This window comes from Stenella coeruleoalba, assembly GCF_951394435.1.
Source record: "Stenella coeruleoalba genome assembly, chromosome: 19".
Lineage (NCBI taxonomy): Eukaryota > Metazoa > Chordata > Mammalia > Artiodactyla > Delphinidae > Stenella > Stenella coeruleoalba.
In genome coordinates, this window is record NC_137165.1 from 1,381,907 (window position 1) to 1,408,225 (window position 26,319).

Here is a 26,319-nt window from a genome sequence, read left to right on the forward strand (position 1 = left end):
GAGGCACTTAGCTGGGGGGCAGGTCTGTGCGCCTTCAAGCCCGTGTGTGTTCCCACGGGTCTGTGCAGCTGGACCGTGGGCTGGCGGGGAATGGGCCTGGCCGTTCGCAGCTCTGCCTCTCAGGGTGGACGGCACGCAGCAGATGCTGCACAGATGCTGTGGGCTGAGGGTTGGGCTGGGGAGCTAGGCGTAGGGTTCCTAGGTGCTGGAAGGTTCTGCCGCCCCCCCCCCCCCCCCCCCGCCAGCAGCTGGCGGGGCGGGGGCTTAGTGGGTAAGGGGACTCGGAGACTCCAGCATTCCGGGCAGAGGATGAGGCTGGGAAGACGGCTGGCCTCACTGAGCCAGTGACACTGCTTGGGGCGTGGATGCCGGGCGGGGTTTGGGTACGGGTGGGGGCTCTTTCTGACCTAGCTCCTGGGCACGGAACCCCTTTGGGAGGGACCAGGTGAGAGGAGCGCATTCTAGCGGCAGCCAGGGCGAGAGTCTGCACCCGTAATCTTTCTGGTGTGGGACCCCTGTAGTTCAAGAAATAAGTGAATCAAGGTCTGGGGCTCAGGCTGATGGGGGGCGTGGTGGGCAAAAAAATACCAGTAACAACCATAACGGCCACAGCGTTTGTATCAGGTATCGGGTACGTCATCTGTACTCCCGCTCACAACCCCATTTTACAGATGAGGAAACGGAGGCTTGGGGAGGTTCAGGTCACAGAGCAGAGCTGGGATCTGACTCCAGGTGGGTCTTTTCTCAAACTCCACTGCTCCCTTTTCTTTTGTTCCTTGCCACTCTGCACAACCCCCACCCCCACCCCAGTGTGGCCTTCTGAAGGTCACCAGCCTTGTTTTCAGAAGTCCTGGAGGTGACACCTTGGAGGAGAGACTTGCCTCCGTCTGTCTCTCTTTGGCCTCCGCTATGGGACTGTCCCTGGGAGCAGGTGCCGGCTGCTCAGCCCAGCTCCTCAGAGAGCGGCCCAGGTGGTCAGGGCTACAGGCTTGCTGGCCTGGAACTGGGGACACTACCTTAGTGGACCTGCCTGCAGGAAGGTGGAGTGTGTATCACCACCCTCACTTCTGAGGGTCCCTGGTTGAGGCTGTGGGTGCCCGCGGGCACCCAGTGCTGTCAGGGCAGTTGGGACAGTCAGGCCACAGTGGACAGGGACTTGCAGCCTCGTCTCTGCCATGCATAGCCCCACGGGGTGACCTTGGCCCGGTCACCCCTCCCTCTGGGCCTCCATTTCTATCCGTGAAATTTGGGACCAGCATCGGGGATGTCTGGTTATGGGACATGGCAGGGCCAGGAGGCTCTTTCTGGTGGGGACAGTCATCCGACCAGTGCAGTCCTTGCCCACAGCTGGCCTTGGTGGAGGAAGCTGAGAGCCTGTGCCCAGCAGTGGGCTCCATGGGGGAGTTCGCGAGGTCCCGGAATTACCCACGTGAGTTCTGACCTCGGGGTCCCCACGTCCAAGCTGGGTGATCCCGGTGAGTCAGTCACTTCAGTGTCTGGCCTTCAGTGATCTCATCAGGAAAATGGGGCTCTTCATGGCACTGGCCTCAGAATAACGCGTGAGCATTAAGGGAAATTCCACTTTGGCCCTCAGACCAGCATCCAGGGCACAGGAAGTACTGGATGAGTGGCCTCTGCTGTTGGTATTGGTGGCGGTGTCATCAGAGGTGTCAGTCGAGCTTTTGGTCCAAACTCCCAGTTCCCCATCCTCCCGAGCCCACGGTAGGATGAGCTTCTGGGACGGCTTGTGGTTGGTTGGGGTCATGTGACCAGGTCTGGCCAATGAAACGTGTGTCCCTCCCTAGCTGGGGGTGTCACTGCCAGGGCCACCAGCCAGGCCTCTTTCCCTTGGCCCAGGTGTGACGACTTGGTGAGCAGGAACCTCCCTGCCACCCTGCCGGACCTGCAGTGTGAACGGGAAGTAAACCTTTGTCATTTTGTTTTAAGCCCTCGAGCTTTGGGGCTTTTGTTACAGCAACACAGCCTAGCCCATTCTGACTGATGCACCGTGACTGTCGTCAGCATCGTGTCCAAGCGTGCCCCCTGCCAGGTCTGTACCGGAGAACTGTGCGCCGTGGAGGAGACCTGGCAGAAAGTAGAACGTGATTGCTGACCTGTTGCCAGAGCCTTTCCACTCAGACTCTCACTCATTTATTTACCTTCTCGCTAATTGGTTCACATCATTCATTCATTTATTCAGCAGGTGTCCCTTGAGCACCTGTTCACTGGCCTGAGGGAGCCCATAGGACGGTGGGGAGCTGGAGATCGTTGTGCAGAGTGACGGTGCCCGGCCCAGAGAGGGCCGGGTCCCCTAAGGGGCTAGTGGTGGGGGCACCCTGAAAGGGCGGCGGGCAGCAGACTTGCTGAGCCGGGCAGCGGGCGCTGCTCCAGCAAAGGCTGAGGGGTGACGAGAGACCTGGGCGGTTGGGTGTGGCCAGCAGGCCTGGGGCCAGGGCACGGCCAGGCTGGAGGGAGACTTTGGCCTTTGGTGCAGTGCTCTGGGCTGAGAGATGAGGCTGAATCACGGGTAAGACAGAGGCCAGCACTTGGAGAGGGAGACCAGGTAGGAGCCAGGCCGTGGATCCGGGTGGGCAAGGGCCGGACAGGGGTCTGAAGAGGAGAGACAGGCACAGGGAGAGCCTGGAGGACGGCCAGTGTTCCCGGGGGAGTGGTGGGTGGGCAGGGGCGCCCTGCACAGGGATGGGGAAGGTTTGGGGGGTCAATGCGGCCAGTGCCTGAGCAACACCCGGGGGTGACATCTAGGATGCAGGGTGGTCAGCGGACTGAAGGAAAAGGATGACCACCCTTCCTGCCCCAGATCCAACCACTGCTTTGGGGGTGGGCCTGGGCTGGGAGGGGTGGCACGTGTGTCTTCTCTGTGCCGTCTCAGGAGAAAAGAGAATTGAAACTGCGACAGGGGGAACGTTATAAAGATTTCACCATTCAAGTGGAGGCTCTCCTGTCTCAGAGAACAGGGTGTTGTACCCATTCCCACGCATTACTGAGCCCCTGCCCTGTGCCGGGCGCTGTTCTGGGTGCACGTGGATGAACAGAGCAGAGGTCCTGCCCTGCTGGAGCGTCTGCCCTAACGGGAGACGGTACCACAGAGGATGTTAGAAGGCGATAAATGCAGCGAGGAAAAAATAGCGCAGGAGTCGGGGAGCCGTTCACAGCTTTAAATTGGGGAGTCAGGAAAGACCTCCTGAGCAGGCGACTTGAGGGAGGTCGGTGAACCTGGGGGACATCTGGGGGGAATGGCCGTGCAAAGGCCCTGAGGCAGGAGCGTGCTGCACATGTTGCAAAAACAAGCGAAGGGACCAGTGTGACGGGTGGAGTGGGGGAGGGATTGGGAAAGGCCTCTGACCACGGCCGGACTTGGCTTTCACCCCAAGAGAGCTGCCCTGAGCTGATCTAGGAGCTCACAGGCTCCCTGGGGACTTGAAGGGCCAGCAGAGCTCAGAGAGCAGGAGAAGCTTCCCGGAGTCCTCAGGCCCTGCAACCTCATGGGCCTCAGAGGCTACTGCCCACCCCATCTCCCAGAAATAGAGGAGTGGGTACCCCGCCACCCTCGTCCCCCTCCCCCTCCAGCTTCCCTGCACCCCACTCTCTGCCCCCTTTGCCCTCCAGGATCGCTCAGCCTGCAGGCCCGGGCCCTCTCCCAGTGTATGTGACCTGGAGGAAGCAGCAGGAGTGGGGGCTGCCCTCCAGGGGGAGACCCCTTGGTGGATGTGTGTGCCCGCGGCCCGGATCGAGGGCTTGGCTCCCACGTCCTCCCGCCCGCCCCTCTGGCTGCTCTCCCTCCCGGGTGAGGCTGGGGGACCAGGTGGAATCCTGAGGTCTCGGCGCTCCTGGGCGGGATCGGCCTCGGTGGGTCACGACCTCCTGCATCTTGCACGCCTGCTGTGACGTCCCCAGACAGTGCATCGTCTGTCACGCTTGAGACCCAGGGAGACTCTGTGTCCCCGTGTCCCCGAGCCCCCATCCTTCAGCGGTGGCCGTCTCCACCCACACTCTCCTTATTGTAACCGAGGGGTTCCAGACAAGGTGAGGGACACAGAGCAATGGCCCAGAGTCTGGAGACCAGGTCCCTGTCCTGGGCTGGGCACCAGCACACTGACCCAAGCCTGTCCTGTACGTGCTGAAATCCTCTAGCCTGGGTGGAAGCGCCCACAGCATCCCAGCTCGGCAACTGCGGGGAGCTGGGGGGTGAGTCCCGTGCCCCGCCCCCAGCTCCAGGCACAGAGGGGAGCGCACTCAGGGGCAGGGTGGGCCAGGGTGCCCCTTTTACAGGCGGGGAGACTGAGGCCCAGGGAGAAGCAACTTACAGTGGGAGCAGGGCTGCAACCCGGGGGTCTCCTGCGTGGTCGGGCAGCAGCCCGGGAACCGCTGCAGTGCCAGCCCCTGGCCTCCACCTGTGAGGAGGACGGTCCACGTCCCAGCCTGGGTCGGGGCAGAGCTGGGAGCCCCCGTCTTGTCCTGTGTGGCTGTTCGTCTCGGTGGCCCCCATTTGGTCTCTCCCACACGCTCAGAAACCCCCCTTCTCCGCCCATAGCCTCCACTTCCCCCTCATCACCCCGGCCTCCGGGGGCCCTGCTGGTCTCCTGGCTTCCAGCTCTCGTTACCCCTGTTCCGTTGTGCCTATGAGCTGACCCTCCCTTGTCCCAGCTGGGAGCAGTGGCTGAGCACCCCTGGCTGCCCCCCAGGGTCTCTGTCCCGCACAGCCCTGGGTCTGCTCCCTGCCCCCCGTGCCCTTGCAGGCCGCTGACCTCCCTCCTCTGGGCCAGGATGTGGCCTCGAGGCCTGACCCAGGACCTGCTGGGCCTTGGGAAGGTGGGCGGGCCCCTGCCCGGGCTCCTTGCACCCTAATACCGGGTCCAGAGTCCGTGCTCAGTGCCCAGGCACGTGGCCGGCAGCATTCCTCTGAGTGTCAAGGGGCCCCCAGATATGAGCCCCGGGCCGGGGCGCATGCGTGGGTGCAGCTGCCGGGGTTGGAAGCTGCTTGTTCTGGAGCCGGAGAGCAGGAGCCTCGAGGGGCAGTCCCTGGAGTCGTGCCTCGGGAGGAGGTCCTCCAGCTGGGTGCTCACCCTGGACGCCAGCCTCCACGCTGTGGGCACGCTCGTGGGTGCTCCCAGCCCTTCCACGGCCCGCACAGCCTGCGTCTCACACACACACACACACAGGTGTGCCAGCTGGCCTCGGACCAGCCGGACCCCGAGGCACAGATGGACATGCGGACGAGGGCGTCGGGCTCCTGCACGTGCTCCGGTCAGAACTGGTGGCCGCAGTGAGGGCGACTCAGCTTCTCACTGAGAAACAGCCACTGACTCCGGGGGGAGTCGCTCTGTTGACACGCACACGCGTGCGCGCACACGGAATGACGCACGCAGACGCAGCCAGAGACTCACTTCCCGCTGCTGCTGTGGGGACTTTTCCTCTTGGCTTAGGCGGTGTCCCATCCCCCACCCCAGAGCTGGGCTCTGCCCAGAGACCCCCCCTCTCTCCTGGCGCCGCGGGGGAGGCCTGCCCAGCGCCCTTGGTGCAGGGGATGGGCCTTCCGCTGGAGGCCCCGCCGGTCCCGCGGCGGGCGGGCGAGGCAGGCCTGAGCCCTGTGACTGGCACAAGCTGCTCTGCCAGCTCCTCGGCCCCCCTGCCTACTGAGGCTTTGCCCTCCTCACTGTAGAGGTGGGGAGACAGAAAAGGAAGTGGAAAGAGCCTCATCGGGGACCCTGGGCACACCTCCCTCACACCCTGCCTCCTTTGTGACAGACAGCCCCTGAGGAAGCCCGTGCATCCTATAGCTGGGGACCTTCAGGGCTATCTTCTCCAGAGGCCCAGAGAGGGCAAGGGTCTTGCCCAAGGTCACACAGCAACTCTACGGCACAGCTGACCAGACTTACTCCAGAGCTCTCCTGGGGGCCCCGCATGTGCATCGGAGGGGGTGTGGAGGGGGAGTGGGTGGGAGGCAGAGCTGGGTTCACATGGAGCCTCTCCTCTTACCCTCCCCTGCTCCCTTCTCTTCCTCAAACGGGTTTGTTTGGAGAATGACTCACAGGAATGCAGCAAAATCCTGATGGATGAGAAGGCAGGGCCGCAGTACCCGGAAAACCTCTCCGGGGAGGCGGGACTGAGCCGTGGGGCCAGGGAGCCTGGCAATCCAGGGAGCCCTGCATGCAGTGGGGGGGAGACCGAGGCCCTGGGAGAACTCCAGGCTCTGCCCACCGTGGAGCCTGCTATCGTCAGCGTGAACGCGCACACGCACATGTGCGGGCCCTACTGCAGCGGCGCATCTGGGCTCCCGCTCTCCCACCTCTTCTCTGTACCTGACCCCCTACCCCCACCCCCACCCTCCAGGGCTGTCCTGGGTTTTCCATCGCTGTGTCTCCTGCCAGCGCACAGTAGGTGGTTGGCAAGTGTGGGCACTGAGCGTGACCCCAGCCGGACTTTTCTAGGTGCGTGCACGTTCCAGTAGATGCCTCAGGGCGGGGGCCGTTCACTCAGCCCCTTAACGCAGCTTCCTGCCTCCTATGTGCCCTACTGTATGCTGGGCGCAGCCAGGGCCAGGGGAGGCTGGGAGGGAGAGGGTGCCCCCTAGCTCAGTCAGAGGGGGAGGTGGGGGACACCCGAGGGGGCAAGTGAGGTGGGGTCCCTTAGCAGGTGTGGGACCACGGCGAGAGCAGGCACCGGCTGCAGCAGCTGCTAGGGTGGTGGGAGCTCCGGTGCCTGGGGAGGGGCCGGGCTGTAGCTGGGATTGGGCGGGGTCGGCTGGGCCTTTGTGGGAGCCTCACCGCCTGCTGACGTCGTCGTGCGGCTGTGCGGCATGGATGACCAGATCCGAGTTTTCAGAACTCCCCCGGCAAGGTCTGGAGAGGCGCCGTGTGGCTTGCACCTCGCATGCCCACAGGCAGAGGGGCGGCCGGTTACAACGGCTCTGTAGGCGCATGGGTTTTGCATGTGCTCCTTTACATTGCTTGTTCTATTGGAAACAACCCAAATATTCACTGAACTGCAACTCAGTGCTAGGTGCGAGCTGCCATATTAGTGGAGAAGATGGGACAGAAAGAATGTCAGGTGATGTGTCCTGAAAAAGAAAGCAGAATTACAGGGAGTGGTGGGGAAAGTTGAGCCTAGCAGAAGCGTGTTCCAGGTGAGAGGAACAGCTGGTGCAAAGGCCCTGGGGCAGGACCATGCTTGATGGAGGCCAGCGTGCCTAGAGCAGAGGGAGCGAAGGGGAGGGTGGGAGGAGGTGAGGCAGCAGAGGTCCAACTGCACGGGACTGTGGGCCGAGGTGTAAGTGAGGTTGTAGCTCGGGTGAGGTGGGAGCCGCCACGGAGGGTTCTGAGGGCGCGTGGGCAGGTTATGATCTGACCTGAGTTTCAGCAGGCTCCCTCGGCTGCCAGAGTGCTGAAGGGGGCCGGGGTGGGCACAGGGAGGCCGGGAAGAGGTGCTGCCCCGGCCCCTAAAGACGGAGAGCAGATGAGCGGTTGACAGGCGCTGTGGTGTGGGGGAGACTGGGGTGACTGCTCATGGGTACAGGTTTCTTTCTGATGAAAATGTTCTGGAAATAAATAGTGGTGATGGTTGCACAACTCTGTGCATACACCAGAAACTGCTTTAAAAGGGTGAATTTTATAGTATGTGAATGGTATCTTAATGTTTTAAACTTTAGAGCACACGAGGATTTCTAACCAAAACTGATGTGTGTAGAGAAGATTGGAAGGAGGTATTAGTGGTCACTGTCCCAGGGCGAGGGGAACCTTGGCTTTTTCTCCTTTCTACTTTTGTATACTTTCCAACTTCTAAAATCAAAAGTAGGCATTTCCCTCTAAAAGTTAAGTGCCTCGTGATGTGGGGGGTGGGGGGGCAGGTAGGGAATCGATCGGAGGGCTGGGCCCCTTCCTCCAGCCCGTTTCCGATGCCGTAGGTGGGTCTGCGGGCTTTCACGTGGCAGCTCTGGCCCCCAGCTCTGACCTTCTGGAATTCCGTGCCTGCTCACGTGGCCTCGGGCAAGTCACAGGACCAGAGGTCCCCGCGGCCCTCCCCCGGCCTGCATGCGAGCCGCCTGCGCGGGGCCCCCGCCCGGAGACCCCCTCGTCTGCTTGCTCACCGTTAGCCACAGGCCGCTCACCACCTCCCCGGGCGGCAGGCTCATTCCATTCCTGGGCAGCTCTTGCCTGTGAGCAAGTTCTTCCTTATATGGAGGCGAAAGCTGTCTGTTGCTTCTCCTTCTCCTCACCTCCCTCTCTGGGCCCTGGTTTCTGGGTGCGCGGCGCGGGGCTCCCGGCGCCTCCTTGCCCTGCGCTTGGCTGCTGGGAGGCTGTGGAGGGATCTGGGGATTAGCAGCCCAGGGCGGTGTCGGTGGCCGTGCGGTTCTGGGACGAAGCGGGTCTGGGCCTCTGCCCCAGGAGCACGGCTGAGGAGAGTGACCACATGCAACATTCAGACCATCGCCATGGAACTGGAATTTGATACTCATCCCAGAGGCTGAAAACTCAGCTCTCTCCGTAGACCAGAAGGGAATAACCCTCCTCAGAGATACAGCAGGCAGATCGCGCAGTGACTTCCACGTGCTAATTTCCATTCATCAACACCCCCTTTTAAAGGTGAAAAAACAGGCTGAGAAATGCGATGGGGAGCCGCTGAGTGAGTTCTGTTGCCTCAGGTCCCGGGAGCGTGTGGACCGTGCAGGAAGCTGACCAGCAGTCGGCCTCTCTGCCCAAAGCGCAGGGGAGCAGCTGGAAACGCTGCTAGTTGTGGCTGGTTGGACTTGGCTCTTGGCCCTGTCAGCTCGTCCAGTGAAGGGTCCTCACATCGGTTTTGGTCCTGGGTTTGGGAGGAGTCTCCTGGTCGCACACTGTGAGCTTCTTGCTAACTTTGGGAGAGACCTATTACAGCCTAGAAGCCTGCTGTCCAGCCCGTGTCCGCCCCACTCCCATCCCCCACCACTGTCACGCACAAGCCGGAGCAGACGCATTATCCCTCTTCTCAGCTGTGGAAACCGGGCCCAGAGAGGGTGTGGCGCTGCCCGGGGACACACAGCCGGGATATGGCAGAGCTGGACTTGCTCTGGGGGCAGGTGGGGGCCTGCCTTTCCTGGTTCAGGGTGTCTGGGAGTGTGGTGACCTCAGCTCCCACTAACTCTCCTGGAGAGCCCAGCAGGGCGTCTGAAGCCAGGGTTGGACCCTTTCTTCCACACGTGTGCCGGGTGGGCTGCGCGGGGCCGGGGCCTGGGCGTAACAGGTGCATAAGAGTGGCCCCTCGAGAAGCTCTGGGGACGGCGCAGCGGTTCGGGCTGGACCTGAAATCACCCAGGCCTGAACCTTGCTCCTCTGCTCCCCCAGCCCGTTTTCGCGTCTCTAAGGTGGGTTGAAGACTCCTACCTCCAAGGCTGCTGGGACGGTTGCCGGGGGAGCGCTTGGTGGAGTTGACGCCATCTCCACCCGCCACCCCTGCCCCCACCCATCACCTGGTTTCCACCGGGGGATTTGGGATGGAGCCAGACTAGGAGGCGGGGCACGAGAACCGTGATTCCCCTCCCCTCCCCCTCCCCCATCCTCGCACACTCACACTCACGCAGCTCCCCAAACGGCCCCCGCCCACACCCTCCAGCAGTTTCTTCTCCATCCTTCCAGAGGACATTCTTTGCAGATCCAGGAGGCCCTGAATTCAGGCTCTCGATGTGAATGTCCTCGGGATTCACCTGCCCCTGGAGAAACTGGGCCCGGGCCTCGCTCATCCTGCCAGCTGGGTCAGGGGACTGGGTCCCCCTTAGGAAGAGCGCACCACAAGCAGCCTGGGGCCAGGCGGGACAAGGTCAGGAGGACTCTGGGTCCTCAGGTGCCGGGGGCTGTGGGCCAGGAGAGTCCCTGGGGGCCGCATCCCTGGAGCCACCAAGTCGAGGGAGGGCAGAGGCCCCAGGAGCTCTGAGCGGAGCTGGGAAGGGGCTGGAGGGGTCACGTGAGCCACCAGAGGTAGGGGCACCGCGAGCGCTGGGGTCGGGGAGGCAGGTGTGGGGGGTGTGTGTGTGGCGCTGTCACAGAGGAGTCTCTGCGTGTCCTCACCCTGTGCCCCTTGCACGTGCATACACGCCCTGTGTGCATCTCCTCGCCTGCATATGAGTACGTGTGTGTCTAATCGGGAGTGTGTGTGTGCACGTCCTGACCGCCTTGATCTGCTGTGTGAAGTGGGGGGAGTTTGGGGGAGGGAGCAACGCTCGCCCTCTTGCTGGGCTCCCTCCCAGGCGGGCAGAGGAAGCCACGGGGCCCACGGAGGGGCCGTGAGGAAGTGGAGGGCTGTCTGTTGTCGCTCCCATTGTCTGATGCCTGGGGAGCCCCTGGGCCTGGGCCGGAGGGGCTGTGTGGCCCAGCGAGAAGGGGCCGGGGGCAGGGGGCACAGACAGTCTGCGTGTGCACACGTCTGTGTGCTGTGCCCTGGGGCCTGGCTGCGTGTGTGCGTCCAGCCTCCCCAGTCACCGCAGGCCTGAGGCCTCTGTGGCCACTGCGGGCTTGCTGGTGCTTCTTCCCTGGGGGGTGAGTGGCCCTGAACTGGGCCTTCTCCCTTCTTCCTACGTGGTCCCCAGAGGAACATGTCCACAGGATGGTCACCACAGTAGGCCTCTGCCAGCATCAGGGTTGAGGCTGGGGCCGGGGTCAGAGGTCAGCCTGTGGCTAGAGACTATGGCTGGGGTCAGAAGTCCAGCCCCGGCAGAGGGCGGGGGTCTGTCTGTGGTTGGGGTCGGGTCAGGATGCTGGCGCACTGACTGGGATCAAGGGTCAGTCTGTGGCTGGGGCCAGGGGTTCATCCGCATTGGTGCAGTGGACTGGTTAGGCCTCAGCCCCACTGTGGCCCCCAGCCCCTTGGTGGGCCCTGCTGGGCACCAAGCAGGCGTGTGGCTGCCAGGAGCTGCTCCCAGGGCCAAGTCAGGATCGCAGCCAGGCCAGAAGTGCTGGGAGTGGGTGGCCTTGGTCATAGCCAGGAACCGAGGTGTGCCCTCCGGTCCCAGGAGCTTTCCAGAGAATGCAGAGCGGGAGAGGCACCGGGGGACCCCTGCCCACCCTCTCCTCCAGGCTCCCTTCTTTCCTCCCTTCTGCTCCCATCTCTCACCTCCTTCCTTCCCCCCTGCCCTTCATCTGCACTTCCCGTCTGTCCATCTGTCTTCCTTCCCTCTTCTTTTCCCCGCACTGATCCGCTCTCCAAATCTGGGGCCTTGCAGTCTCCAAGCTCAGGGACAGAATCCAGCACCTTCAGGTGCGCTGGGACGCTGAGAGGGAAGCGATGGCGGGGTCGGGGTGATGGGGCTGCACTGGCCTGGATCCCCCAGCAGAGGGAGGCTGCAGAGGCTACTGGCAGGGTGAGTGTGTGAGAGAGAGAAAGTTTGGGACCTCCAGGCCAGGTCCCACACCCAGGGAAGAGGGTCCCCTAGAGGGTCCCCTAGAAGGTGGGTGTGCCCTATCTGAGTCTGAGTTACATGACCTCATCTAGTGGCCTCCCACCAGTCTAGAAAGGAAGGATGGACAGACAGATGGCAGAGATCAAAGGTCTTACAGACCAAAGGCACAGGGAAGAAGGACTGGTCTTGGCCTGACGTTCAGCAGGCACTGTGAGTGGACCCCAGTGCAGCCAGCCCCAGGGCCACAGGCCAGCCCGGGTAGGAGAGGTGGGCGCCACGCAGCCCTGCTCCTGCCTGGACTCTGAAAGAACCTAAGTGAGGAGACCCCACACCTTCCTGCAACCTCTCCTGCTGGCCCCTGGGATGCGGGGGAGATGAACAAACTGAAAATGTGCCCCAAACTTAAGGGAACTTGGGCATTATACTCCTGATTCCCCGCCCCTGCCCCCAGCAAAAACATCAGGTTCTTTGCCCTGAGTCCACATTGTGGCCCAGCTCTCAGGAAGTGCTGGGCGTGAGAGGGTTTGGGGAGAAAAAGGAGGCGGGCGGGAGCTGTTTGCTGTCCACGTTGGCCCGCGAGGGCAGGGTGCGGGTCTGCCTTGTCCTTTGCTGTCTCCCCGGCTCCCTGACAACACCTGGCACCCGGTGGACACTCCAGAAACGTTGGGCCAAGGAGCGATCCGTGGGGCAGGCCTGCCTGCTGGTCTGTGAGGTGGACGGGAGCCGCAGGGAGGGAGGTACGCGGCCCTCGGCTGCTGACCTGGACCCACAAGTGCGTAAAAAGGGGAAACTGAGGCTCGGAGTGGACTCAACTTGTCAGGTCACCAGAGCTGACCCAGGCGGGCACGGCTCCTGGCACATCTGCTAACAGTGGAGGCATCTGAGCTGACAGAGTGGACGTGAAGGTCACAGACCTGTCACAGGCGCAGGAGGGCTGGGGGAGCCCGCCCCACGTGCTCACCTGGCTGCCCGCACCGGCTAATCCTGTCAGCCCCGCCTCCAAAACAAACCCAGAACTGGACGCCCTCTCGGCTCTCCCTGGTCCCCGTCCTGACCAGGCCACCTCCCTGGGCTCCCTGTTCCTGCCCTGGCCTCACCCCTGTGAGGACCCGTGGAGGTCCCTGGCCTCCTTGGCTCAGAGCGCTGCAGGGACACCTCATCTCGTGCCCCGCGAGAGCTGCAGGCCTCACAGACGTGCACAAGGGCCTGTGGGTGGCTCCTGTCCCTTCTCTGTCCCTGTTCCCTCCCACGTGCCCCATCGCACCTCCACTCCGGCCTCTGGGCTTCCTCCGCCCTCGCTGTCCCCTCTGTCTGCACAGCTCTGGCCCCGGTAGCTGCCTGCCTCACCGCCTTCATGTTTCAGGTCTGTTCTCACCTGTTTCAAGTGCCGGTTCCCTGGCCAGTGACAGGAAGACAGCATCCCCGCCCCGGGCTCCCAGCCCACTCCCCAGCTTCATTTGTCACAGCACACCTCCCCTAAATGTCACAGGCCACGGAACTCGCTCACTCATGCAGTTTCTTGACAGTGTCTTGATGAGGACGAAGGGGAGCTTTGTCTTGTTCCTTGCTCTGAATCCTCACGTGCAGAACGGTCCTGGAACATAGTAGGTGCTCAGTAAATATGGGCCAAGCAGTTGGGTGACGGTGGGCCAGTCAGCCATCTGGACCTCAGGGACCCTGTCTCCGAGATGGGGAGGGTGGCCGAGATGAGGGAAAGATGGAAACTTGAAACTGCTGGTGCACCTCTGACCCCAGGCCTGCGCCCCTGCAGGCCAGATACCTGGTGCTGCATCCTCTCCTCGGCAAGCTGCAGCCGCCCTGAGGCCAGGAGGCCTGGGGGTCACCAGAGCAGGGCTGAGCTGGAACGAGACTTCTGGGTCTCGGTAGCACCCACCTGGCCTGGTGTCTGGAGCGCACGTCCCTTTTCTCCGCCTCTCGTGCCCACCAGGGTGGTGCCTGGCTCACCCCTTCCCTGATGGCCTGTCAGTGAGCCCAACATCTGGCAGCCCCACTGACCGCATTGCCTGCCTGGGGTCCCTGTTTATTATTTCACCCTGGACAGCATTTGGACACAGGCTTTGCAGGAAGGTGGCTTTGCAGACAGTGCTGGGAGAGTGAAGGGCCGCCAGTCCAAGCCCTGGCTCTGTGACTGCAGCCACGCCTCCCCAGGAAGCAGCGGCCCTTTGAGACCGTGAACACCCCACCCTGGCCCACGGGACTCTCCTGCCAGCCACGTGAGGGCATCCCCTGTCCCCGCCGAGCCTGGAGCAGGACGCACATGGTGAGCCGTGGACTTAGACCCCTGGCCGGAGCAGGGAGCTAGCCAGCCTGGCAGCCTCCCCTCAGTGTGGACAGAAGACCTGCCGTGTGCTGGGCACGGCTGCCACAGTCCCGTGAATCCTGCTAGTAGGGTCTGATGGGACAGGCGAGGGGTTGGGGGCTGTGCAGACCTAAGTCTGGATCTTGGCACCGTCACTTCATTCATTCCTTTGCTAAGTGCACACTGAGTGCGCGCTCTGGAGACTTACAGTCGGGTGGGGATCAGCTTGTCCTGCTGTGTGTCCTTGACGAGTCCTCTGATGGCTCTGAGCCTGGCTTCTCTCAGAGATTGGCAGATCCCTTCCATGAGGGGCTGTCCTCACCACCTTCCATGACGACACTGGTGGGAGGACCCTGGCCAGGTAGGGGGTCTCTGTCCTTTTTGGCGGGTGTGACTCTGGACCCTCAGCCATGCCCTTGTCCTCCTTTGGGATGAGCCATGGCTCACCATCTCATTCCTCCAGACTCTCAGGACTCGTGCTGGGAATCCAGAATCCATGAAGGGCCCTAGAGTGACCTTGGATGAGTCATACCATCTGTCCTTGCCCCGCTGTTTTCTGTCCCCTCCCATTGTTCTCCAGAGGGGCCCTGTGTTCAAAGAGAAAGCCCTGGGCTGGGTCAGGCTCAGTCACCAAATACTTATTGAATGTGTGCCAAGCACCATTCCAGGCACGGAGGATACACCAGTGAGCAGACAGACAAAAATTCCTACAAAATACATACGTCAGTGAACTGTATGGTACGGTAGAGGGTGGGGAGGAGCATTCCAGGCGGAAGGACCAGCAAGTGCAAAGGCCCTGAGGTGAGAACGTGCCTGGTGAATTCAAGGAACCGCAAGGAGACAGTGGTGAGGGGCAGGGGGCGCTGATCGTGTGGGAGCTTCAGCCACTCTGAGGACTTTTTCTTCTGATCACTCTGAAACCAGGAAGGGGAGGGAGCCTGTGCCTGCCCCCCAGGGGAAGGGGGCATCCACTACCAACCTCATTCTCCCACCTGCCGCGTAGCCCGTGGGTGGCTGGAGGAGGTGGCTGAGTCAGAATGTGACAGGGACAGTCTGAGGCTGTGGGTCAGGTGGCACTAAGGCTGGGTCGGGGGTCCCAGCAGGGATTGGGACTCTTTTGTCTCATGGTGCACACAGTGGGCCTCTCCTGGCTCGCTGAGTGGCCTCGGGACTGAGTGAGCCTGGTTCCCAGGCCAGATAATTGAAGACGGAGCTTAAGCAGTCTGCATGTTAGAGGTGGGGGGTGGGGCTAGAGCCCAGAGCAGGGAGAGGCTGCTCAGGGCCTGCTGGTGGGATCAGGTGCCTGCAGTTGGCATCTCTTTTTTCGGTGCGTCCTTCCCCGGTGAGTCTGGGGTCAGCCTAGAGGGTCCATTTCTGGGAGCAAAAAGGGCTGCTCTTAGCGCCGGGCGGCTGCACTCAGGACTGGGCAGGCTGTAAGATGTTCCAGGCCAGTGGTTCCCAAGCCTGGCTGTGAGATGCTGATTCCCAGGCAGAGGGAACAGCCTGTGAAGAGGCTTTGGGCACTTGGGTTGATGAGGTCTGGGCTAGAGCCCAGGAACCTGTTTTTTTCATCCCCAGTTGACACCCTACAAATGGCAGGTTTGGGAGTGACTGTTGTGGTCACTGGTGTCCACATGGCCCCTGTGCCACCAGGACCTGGGGGCAGAGCAATCCTTCATAAGCCCCCCCCTCGAGTGCCCCCATCCCCAGCCCAGAGAAGGCCGGGCTGAGGAGGCCCTCCAGCAGCGGTGTGATGAGCTGCTGGCTACTGCCCTCACCAGGTCTCGAGGAGGGCGGGGAGAAGGCAGGGGTGGGTGTAGGCTGTATGAATCCGTTAGTGGGGGGGGGGGGTTAGTAGGCGGGGACAGGGGTCCCCTGAATCACTGAAAAGCAAAGCCCGAGTGTGACACGGCGTGGGGTGCACTCCTCCCTCCTGCCAGGCAAGGTGGCGGCCGAGGAGAACGGCAGGGACAGATTGGCGAGCAGGAGAAAGTGGAGAGAGCCAGCTCTGACGCGTCAGGGTGATCCCTGGCGCGATAATCGGGCGGACGGACGATAGGCCGGACACGTGTATGGATTGAAGGTGGGTGGATGGAGAGAGGATGGATGAATGAATGAATGGCTGCGTGGGCGGTGCGCTGCCGGGCGAGGGGCGGGCTGCCGAGCGCTCAATCACGGCCCCGGGGCGCGGCGCCCGCCTGCTACGCTCACCCCCGCCCCCCACCTTGGCCCCGCCCGGGGCGCGTAGTTCCGCGTCCCTGGGGCTCTGGGGCCGCTGCGGCGGCGGCCCCGGGACTGGAGCGAGGAGGGGCCGCCCCTCGGCCGCGGGGGAACCGGAGGTACGGTCCCGCCTCGAGGCCCCGGCCCCGCTCTTCTTTGTCTGGGCCTGGTCCTCCGCCGTCTCCGGACCGCGACCCGCCTCTGCGGGCAGCCCTCGCCGCGCGCTTCTGGGCTGCTCCCGGCTTGGGTCCCCGCTAACCCCCAGCCCGTAGGCGTCTTCCCGGGCCGGTAGGGTCCTCCAAACCCGGTGCCTCTAGGACCGCGGGGCTGGCCAGGGCCAGGATCTCCAAGCTGCGTCTCTGGTGCGGACGGGGGTGTGGGGTGGGGGCGGGATGCGGGCCCCCGGGTCTCCGCCTTCTCTTTTCCGCCACCACTCGTCTCGCTTCGCCCCGACCCCAGCGCGGCCTGTTCGTGCCTCAAGCGCCTCTTCTGCGGCGGTGCGGTCCCCGACGCCACGCGGACCCCCCCCCACTCCCTCACAAGCCAGGCCTCGGCCCTGCGCGCAGAACACTGCCCCGCCAGCCCCACACAAGGCCGCCTGCGGGCGCACCCCAGCCGTGCACGGTCCCTACAACCGCAGCCCCACGCAAACAAGCCCCCACGGAGACACGACACCCCTGAGACACACTCGAGCCCACGCAGACACAAGCCCATAAACACACAACCTCACGCAGACACGGCCCACACAGGCGCAGTCCCGCAACCGTCGATAAACAATCGCACACAAACAACCCCACGCAGGCACCGCATCACTCCGTGCCCCCGAGACCCAGAAGCACATTCGCAAGCTCGCCGCAGGCCCCCAAGCCCCGTGATATTCACACGGAAGACAGACCGGAAACACACAGCCACACTGATACACACACGGGCCCAAGCGCGCAGCTAGGAGCTCATCCACGGGCTCGTAAGTCACTGGGAAAATATTAAAGCGTTCCCTCCCTCTCTCCCTCCCCTTCCATGTCTTCGTGCGCGCGCGCGCGCGCGCGCACGAAGACACTTACCCCCACCCCCACCCCCCGCCCGGTCTCTAATCGCCTCGGAGCCTCCTAGCCGTTGACCCCGAGCCCCTGCGGTGAGAGCCGCGGGAGCGTCTCCCCGGCGCCCCCTCCTCCCGCTCGCTTCACCAGCTCCCGCTCCTCCCCCGCCTCCTCCTTCCCTGCCCCCTCCGCCTCCTCCCCTCCCCCGCGTCTGGGGCGCGGGCTGCGCGCAGCCAAGCCCCCTCATCGCGCGCCCCTCCCCGCGCGCGCCCCGTGCCCGCATCGCGCTCGCCGAGTGGATGCGGCCACTGGGCTGTCTCTACCTCCTGCCCCCGGTGGCCCGTGAATAATGGCTACTGAGGGCGCTCGCAGGGTCTGCTGAGAAGGAAACGCGGGGCGCTAGAGGCGCGGCGCGCGCGGGAGCGCGAGGGAGAAAGGAGCGAGCCCCGGGCCGCCGCGAGCGGCGGGCGGAGAGAAAGGAACCGTGCGAGCGCTCACATTTTTTTCTCCCAAGGATCTCATCCGGCCGCCGCGTTCTGGAAGAGACGAAGGGAGAGCGCGCGCGAGCTGAGGAGGAGGAGAGGCGGCGCGGGGAAGGGAGGCGGCGAGACGCGCAGCGCTGGCGCCCGGGAGACCCAGGAGGAACCCGCAGGTATTGTTGGCGGCGGAGCTTTGTGTCTTCGGGGGGCCGATCCGGGCGCGAGGGCTCTCGGGGCTGCCGGCGGGGGTCGCCTCCCGCCCCCGGCACCCCTCCCGCCGCGCCGCGATCTTGGCTAGAGTTGCAGATCTGCCTGTTTGGGGTTTTCCACACCGGTTGAGGAAATCGGGCTCAGAAGGAATTTCTTTTTTCTTTTTTTTGGCCGCAGTTTGGTTGTGCTGGGGATTCCTCCCTCCCCTTTTCTCCACCATACATAGGTGAGGGGTCTTGGCGACAGCGCCACTGGCCTAAGGCTGGGGTCTGAGATGGCGGGGCTGGTGGCCGCGGACGGGAGGGGAGGGACGCGGGGAAGGAAGGAGTTTGCTCAAGTTCGCAATCTGCGCCCGGGAGCTGGTCAGGCGGGGAGGGGTGTCTGCGCTCCCAGTCCTGCTCCGGGCCACTGGTGGGAAACTTCCCGAGAGCGCAGCCTCCCGGGGGACTCGGCGCCCCCGACGCCTCGGGCGCTTCCTCCGGCCGCCACGGCCCCTCCTTGCAGCCCGCGAGCGCGGAGGTCGCGCACTCCCCGCCCCCGCCTTCCTTCTCCCCCGGCGGCTTCCGGATCTGGACAGAGCGAGAGGAGCTGCTCTAAACACTTCCCCTGGAGACCCCTCCCCACTGGCCGCGATAGCTCCCCTGCCCTGCACCGCCGCCTCGCGCGCGCCCCAGTGGCCAGGTTGACAATGAAACCTCGCGCCTGTGCGGTTGCGGGGGGAGGTGGGGGGGGGCCGAAGCTCGGTCTCTCCGGGGGCTGCTGACCCTGGCCAGGGAAAGGGGGAGGGGGACTCCTTAGGGGGAGGGGCTTGTTTGGGTTAGAGATGTTGACGTCGGAAGGGTCGGGCGGGGTGGGGTGCGCAGTGGAGGCCCGAGGCTTGGGTTCGGGGCCCGGGTCGTGGGTTCCAGCCTCTCTCGGGCTTGGTGATTGGCTGGTGACTCCAGGCACGTCGAGGCCCCCCACCACCAGCCTCCTCCCCTCGTGTACAATGCGGGCTTCAGAGGTGATCCCGAGGGTGGTGTGTATGTGTGTGTGTGTGTGTGTGTGTGTGTGTGGTGTGTGTGTGTGTGTGTGTGTGTGACGGAGTGTGTGTCTCCTGCGATCCACAGTAGACGCTGCTCCTTGACCGGAGATCCGGACCCTCGCCCCTCCCCTAGGGGCTGGGGGAGGGGAGAAGAGGGGTGGGAACTTCTCCTTTCCCGCCTGGGCCCTGCGAAGGGAGCGCTGGCCCGGAGAATTTCTGGGGACCGCTGTCCTGAAGGGGGGCTCGACTCAAAGTGGCGGCCGCAGGGTCAGCTAAGCGCTCGAATTCCTTTGCTCCTTGGGGGCGGAGGGGAGGGGTGAAAGGGGTCGGGGCTAGTTGGAATGGGAGAGGGGGTGAAGGAGAGTCCGTGAAATCTGCCTTCGTTGGGTTCCAGGCAGCGGCGCAGGGCGCTAAGGGGGGCTCTCCCCTTTTTCTCCCGAGGGTTGGGCCCAGCAAACCCGGTCAGGGGAAGGAAATCCTTCTACTTAAGAAGGCGTTCCTGCGGGAGGGGGGCAGCTGTTCTGTGGCTCCGTCCAGGTGTGGGAGGAGTTAACCCTCCCGGGAAACCTGTCAGCCCCAACCTGGCAGGCCGCAGTGTGGACCTTTGACGTGCTGTGCTCCCGCCTGTTGGGGTGGTGCTTTACTCAGGGACCCTGGGGAGGTGGGAATCTGAGCCCAGAGAAGGTGCCCGCAGCCAGGTAGCAGCTGTGTGGCCTCAAGGGAAAAGGGGTTATGCCTACTGCCTTGGGGCTGTTGCCGTGGACGTGGGGTGGACGCGTTCCCCCGGTCCCCATTCCCCGGCGTTAAGCGTGGGTTTCTGACCCGTAGGCTAGACTGTGAGGCCCTGGCAGCTGAGGGCAGGCCTGCCGAGGCTGCAGGAAGGCAGGACCTGGCAGGATCGATTTCTGCTCACCCGAGGGCCAGATACAGCACAGGCCCCTGGTGTAGATCCTGGGGTAGGGGGGCGCGTCTTCCCTCCCCCACTGGTTTCCCTTTCCTGTAAGTGAGAGCCCATCCTGGCCATGATGAGCCGTGGGCTTTAGCCGATGGACACAGGGTTGAATGCATCAGTCATGAATGAATGAATAAATGAACGGTAGGGGAAAGTTTCTCAATTGGAGGCGTTCAGTCCTTGTTTTTTTTTTAAACGGTATCTTCAATGTATATGTTTTAAAATACGGCTAATAGAAAAATGTGAAAAATAGAGAAAAATAAAAAAGGTTACAGACAGCCTCGGTGGGCTGTGACAATTTTAGTATTTTGTGGTCTTTTTCCACGGTCTTCTTGACTCGGCGGTTGGTTTGTTTTTTAGAGACTTGTCGGCATTCTTTATGTTCAGACGTATATCCTGCACTTCGTTGGCGCTAACGGGAGCCTTTTCCTGTTTTGTAACCAGCTCTTCATAAACAGCGCAGCTAACGTTTTCAGGCTTTTCCAATTGGATGGATGTGCCACCGTTCACTTAATATTCCCCTTTTGTTCCACGTTCTGGATGCCCCGATGAATGAGGTAGTGGATTTATTTGTGTGGAGAGCTTTTTTTGACGTTTAAAATGATTTCCTCAAAATGACACTGCTCCCACCTGCAGCGGGAGAAACGGGCTCCTCGTTTTTTCCCTGATAAGTGGAACACTCTTCTCCTTCCTCCCCACTATCTAGAACCTTCTCTCAGAGCCGAAAGAGCCTTGGCAGTGAATCGCCTGTCTGACCTCCTTCCTTTGACACAGGAGGAAGCGTGAGCCCAGAGAGGGGAAGTGAATTCCAAGGTCACACAGCAGCCGCTGGGCCTCGTAGCGGCCACGAATGGGCTACTGACCTGCCTTTTGGTTTCCGCATCTGGGAAGAGTCCCTAGGGGTCTTCTAGGCTGACCTTGGCCATTTCACAGATGGGGGCACTGAGACCACAAGAGAGGAGAGGCACCTGGCTGGCCTATCACGTTGGCAGCTGGAGCACCAGACAGGCTGCTCGGCCCGTGTGTGTCATGCACACTGGCTGTGGCCACGATGTCCACGGCACCTGGGGGCCACCCAAGGTACCGGCCTGCCACTGGCCCGCCGTGGATTCCCTGTGGCCCCTCCACACGGCTCCCCCTCCCTCCTTGCCATCCCATTTTCCAGGAGGAAAAGCCAAGGACCCAAAGCAAGTGCAGAGAGACGGTGGGACTGCAGATGTCAGGGGACCCCAGGGGTCATGCCCCTTCCCCCAGGCCTCCGTTTACCTATCTGGAGACCTAGCTCTGGGTCTTTTCAGTGGCTGGGAGTGGGTATTGGCACAGACGGCCACTGCGGGGCAGTGGGGAAGGACCAGCGACATCTCACCCACTCCCTCTGGCTCAGCTTGACCCCAGGAGGCCCCTGGGGAGGAAGGGGAAAGAGGGAGGGGAAGAAGGAGGAGACAGGGAGGGAAGGCTGGGAGCAAAGGCACACGGAGAAAAAGGGATTAGAAGGGGGGTAGAGGCAGAAAATGGGGAAGGAAAGGACCTGTTTAAAGTGAAAAAAGGAGAGAGGAAGCCCCCGGCCCCCAGCCTCATTGGGCACCCGAAGGAGCGGCTGGGGGCAAGGCTCCCAGTGCCGGCGGGGACTGGCCAGACCTGCATGGCCCGGAAAGGCTGGACCTTGGGGTGGGCTCGCTCAGGGCAGAGTGGGACAGCTGTTCAGGGGGCTCTGGAGATCAGGAGGACCCAGACCAGGTGGGTGGCAGGGAGGCAAGACCTGGGCGGTGGCTTCTCTGTTCGTGGGTCCCTGTGGGGCCCCCTCAGGTCCGAGGTCAGGGCCAGGGTGCATGCGGGGGCGAGGCGATTGTGGCTCGGACTCCCCACTGCAGGACAGGGGCCTTCTATCCCCGCTGTGCGCAGCCCTCCCACGATTGTGGGTATTTGGGCCTTTCTGTGGTGTCTCTGGGCTTGGACGCCTTCTCGTGTGCTTGCATGTGCACATGTCTGTGTGTCTGATCCTGTTTGTGTGTTCTTGGGGGTCGGCGTGCCTGCCAGCCTGGGTGTGCGTGCCCATGTCTGCGTGCCTCGGGCCGTTTGTACATTCTTGGGCACGTGTGCGTGCGTGCATACCTGTGTGTGTGTGTGAATCTGTGTGTCCCCACGTGTGCCGTGTCTGTGGGTCTCTGATCCCATTCGCGCATTTCCAGGGGGAGAGCGCGCCCTGGAGCTTGGGCACGTGCGTGTTTATCTGTGTGCGAGCACACACTTTCCTCCTAATGGCCCCAAGAGGGATCTAGGCACCAGGCTTTTGTGCTGCTTTCAAGGTTGCGGCTGGGGGGTGAAGGGGGGCGGCCTTCGACTGGGAGGGGGAGGTGGGGGGAGGCAAAAGAAAATCTTAAAAGACCGTCTTCCCTCTGGTCTCCAAGGAGATCAGCCTGTGAAATGATCTGCACGTTAATTAAAAACGATTATATCCTGATTGAGCCATTTCTGCTCACATCCCCCAGCCGGAGAGAGGATGGGGCTGCGGCCAGAGATGTAGGATGGGGCGGGGTTCCACTGCAGGGCAGGGCCAGCTCGAGACCCGGCCCCCAGAGTGGAGCGGACCTGGAGGTGGGGGCAGGTGGCGAGGTGTTGGGGGTACGTGTCCACGGTAGATTTGAGCTTCTCCTTTGAGTTTTGAAGGCGCCCCACTCCCAGGTATGTTCTCTGAGGTACAGACAGCTCCATCCAGGAGGTCGAGGTTGAGAGCCACCCTCCCTCGAGTGTGGGCATTTGGGCACTTCTGTGCTGTGTCTTTGTGCTTGGGTGTGTGCCTGGGTGTCGGGGTGGCAGCCACCAGGCCCCATAGATGCCCACTCATATGCAGGGCACTGGGCCTGTTTGCACACATCCTGCGAGTCAGCGTTTGTGGTTCCAGTTTTATAGAGAATTGGCATGCTTGAGGTCACGGAGTCAGAGGTTGGGGACCCCGTCCTCTGATCCCGAGGCCCAGACTCCCACGATGAGGGGTCCTCCCTCTGCAGGACCCCTGGGAAGCTTGCCCTTGCAAGGGCAAGCCTTGTCATGCTCACAGCACTTCTGAGCTTGTTCGGCTCTGAGGTCCGAGCTGCATGGGGTGTAGGGCTAGGGTGCCCGCTCACGTGGGGAGCAGATGGCTCGCCAGCCCGGAGCAGCTCCGGTCTCAATCGTGTTGTGTTCATCAGCCTGGGCAGGGCCTGGCCAGGAACCGCTGGCCACCGAGGAACCACACTCCTGGGTCCATTGCCACCAAGACCTTTCTGGAGAAGTCTGGGCCAGGTCACACTCTGCCTGGCCTGGTTGTCTGGCCCCCAGTCAGCCCTGTAAGCCCTGCAGTCATGGAACGAGTAGCCGTAATAACAAGAAGCCAGGAGACCCTCAGCCTGCATCCCAGAATCAGGTGTTGTCGCGGTCTGTAACTGGGAGGCGCTCGGGCGAACCGGGTCACCTCCCATTTGTGGGGACCCGACTGTCCAGAAGGTGGCCCACTGCCCTGCCCCTTGCACTGCACGCACTCGGCACCGGCCACGAGCATGGGCCTTTCATGCTTCCTCCAGCCTCAGTTGCCCCTTTGTGCTGTGGGAAGCACAGCTTTTTCCTGACCGGACTGTCGGGAAGGTAAGGAAAACCAGGTCCAGTTTGTTCAAGGGCCCGGTTGCATCCGGACGCACAGAGGCTCATTAAGCGTTTGCCTGCGCGTCTGTCCAACCAGGACACCTGTGCGCTGCCACGGCAGGGGCCCTGGGTTTGCTGGCTTCTGGGAGGGAGATGCGCTGTTACTCCTTCGGTGCTTCCGGGGGACATTCTGGGGTTGAGGTGGCTGTCGTCTCGGTAGGAGCCTCCAGGGGACTAAGGAGTTCACTGGGCCCACCTGAAACTACATTATCAAAGGTAGAGTGTCTGGAAAAAGGGAGGGGATGTACCTGCTGGACCAGATCCCACATTCCTAGGGGGAGCTTGACCCAGGGGAAGGTTCTGGGGCTAGAAATGGTGTCATGAGGAACTAGAGGTGTCGATGGGACCAGAAAGGTCCTCTGTCCATTCCCAAGGGCAGCGCTAGGAGAGAGACAGGCAGATGTTGGCTTCTCCCATGAAAAGCCCTTCGCACTGAAGCAGGCAGAGACCCTGCCCGCCCGGGCCTGCAGGGTGCCACCTTCCAGGAGCACCTTGACCCACGCGGTATCGGCCTTCTTGCCTTTCCCAGGGCCGGAGAGGCCTCCTCTCTCCTCCCACAGAATCCTGCTTACACAAAGGCGTGTGGCCCAGGAGTGACCCGGGATGAGCTCGTGTCTGCACAGCGCAGGGCCAGCAGGCATATCTACCGAGGGTAGGGGGGCCGCGTGGTCCTCGTGGGGGGCAGCAGCTCAGCTCTGCTGGGTGGCATTTGGGGATGTGGCCCAGGTGCCGTTACCCGCCTTCTTAGGAACTGGTACTCAGGTGTTTACGTGACATCTTCTGGTTAGGGTACGTTGTCACCTAATCCGGCAACTCGCCTGTGGCCAGATTGAGACCCCAGGCCGCAGTTTGCAGCCTCCTGGCTAAGTGGCTGTTCCTCAGGGGTCACTGTAACCACCCTCTGTGTCCAGCCTTGAACCTCAAGTCTACCAGCCTCATGCATGTCTGCACTGTCCCCAGCCCTGTTCGCCGTCTTGGAGGTGAGGCTGTGGGAGCAGAGAGCACACCCGGGGCTGCCGGGACCCACCTGAGCGCCAGCCTGCCCCGTCCCCCTGTGTGCACAGCCGGGCGGGGCGGGCATCTGATGGGCACCGGGGTCATAGGTCAGGCTCATTTCCTTCAGATGTTTGCCGACAGCACCCTGTCCCTGTCCCAGGGGAGTCAGGGTGGGCCTCCCAGAGGAAGAAGGGCACGGGCACACCTTACAGCAAGCCTGGAGGCGGGAGAGAACCTGCAGGGCTCTGGAGGTCAGACGGTGGGAGCAGGAGAGGTAGAGGCAGGGGTGGAGGCTGAATGGAGTCTGGGCCATGACTGCTGTGAAGGCAGTGGGAAAAGAAGGGTGCTCTGGGCGGGGAGCATGGCTGGAGCTGCGGCTTGGAGGTGGGTGCACTGGGGCTGACGAGGGAGAAGTGGGAGGACCTGGTGGGCCAGCGTGACCCTTCAGGGCCTGAGTTTGCTCCCTGAGAACGCCCGCCTCCTCTGATTGTAATTGGTGGCACGTGGACTGGACAGCACTCAGACCTGGGGCGCCACTCGAGGGCGAGGCAGGGGCCTGCGGGGCCTGCAACTGAGCCCAGCCCCCAGCCAGAGGGATTATGACATCTTGGCTGGGGAGAGAGACGGCGGGCCACGGGGACCAGTAATTAAAGCCCAGCAGATTGTAATTCCCAGAAGGAAGCTCAGCATGGAGAGGAAGGACACCCAGAGAGGGCAGGAGGAGGGGCGGTAGGGATGGGGCAGGAGGGGGGGCGGTGGGGATGGCAGGGGGCAGAGGACTGGTACCTGGAGTCCTACTGTTCAGAGCATCCTCTCTGCAAGACCTCCTGCTGCTGGGCCCCCGAGCACTTATTTCCTGTCTTCAGACCCCCTGTGAAGGAAAGTCTCCTGTTGTCCCCATTTTACAGATGGAAAAACTGAGGTTTGGAGGAGTCAGGCACCTGTGGGTCAAGGTCCTCGGGGACAGTAAGACGCTCAGCTGGGGTGACCCAGGGCAGGCAGCGTCCCAGGCAGGCAGGCCTTCCCACACCATCCCTCTGTCTGGGGAGGGGGCAAGGGGAGCTGGCATCGTGGCTCGCATTGTGGTGACTGGAGGCGGCCGGCCACGCAGGGCATCACCTGCTGTGACACGAGGCAGGGGCGGCCCCTCCCAGGTGTCTCCGCACCTGCCCGGGGTTCCAGTTATCTTGGGGTTTCCTGTAGCCTGAGCAGCGGGGATGGCCGATAGGGCAGAGACCCTGCCGGTGAAGGGAGCTGACCTCTGGGACTTCCTCCTCCTTCCCCGCCCCATCCTACGGGTCCCTCTGAGCCTCTCGCACTGGGGGCTTCGGCCATCACCTCCGTCTGACAGAAGAGCACCCGAGCCATCTCCTAGAGAATTAAAACACTTTCTGCAGTCCTGCCCTCTCCCACTCCCCCACTTCACTCGGGGGAGAAACTTCTGTCGTGTCTGCCTTTGGCTCCCTTGTCTGAGCAGACCACCCTCCCAGGAGGGGCCAGAGACTGGGCGGGAGACCTCAGGCCAGAGGTTGTCCACTGATGATGCCTTCGGATGGGCGCTGTGTGGCCCACACAGGGTTTAAGAAATAGCAGATTTCACATAAAATTCCCACTTTTTGCTTCTCTTACAACTGGCAGGTCCTAGCACTGCAGGCAGAGCCGGGATCAGGCTGCCCACCACCTGGGCCTCTGCAGTCCCTGCTCAGTCTAGTCTCCCCCCCACCCCCCAGCTTACGCCTGAGTTCCCATCCTGGCACCCCAGCTTTCGGCACCCCAGCCTTTGCTGATCTTGGGCAGATTACGTCTTTGACGCTCATCTGTAAAATGTCACAACTGAGGAACCGATTCAAACTGGGTCTTGAAGAAATTCTCCAGCCAAAAGTAAATAAAATAAAAGGAAGGAGGGGGCTGCGTGGAGAAGAGAAGAGGTGTGGGAAGGGGCCCGGGGTGCCTGGGGAGCATCGCCGAGCTCTCCTGCCCTCACGCCTGCTGGGCAGCACCTGGACACTGCCCCCAG

The 26,319-nt window shown here is 62.5% G+C and overlaps 1 protein-coding gene across 3 annotated transcripts in view; it reads left to right on the plus strand.

Moving 5' to 3' along the window:
- The window catches only part of RAI1 (retinoic acid induced 1), a 105,309-nt gene that overhangs the window by 17,555 nt on the left and 61,435 nt on the right, over nucleotides 1-26,319 (plus strand). Inside the window, exon 1 of one of the 3 annotated variants that reach the window (XM_079905333.1) lies at nucleotides 17,595-17,615. The exons of the other annotated variants lie outside the window; for them this stretch is intronic. The gene's annotated coding sequence lies outside the window, so the exon portion shown is untranslated. Of the gene's footprint in view, nucleotides 1-17,594; nucleotides 17,616-26,319 lie in introns of those variants that run through there. 3 annotated transcript variants of the gene reach the window in all.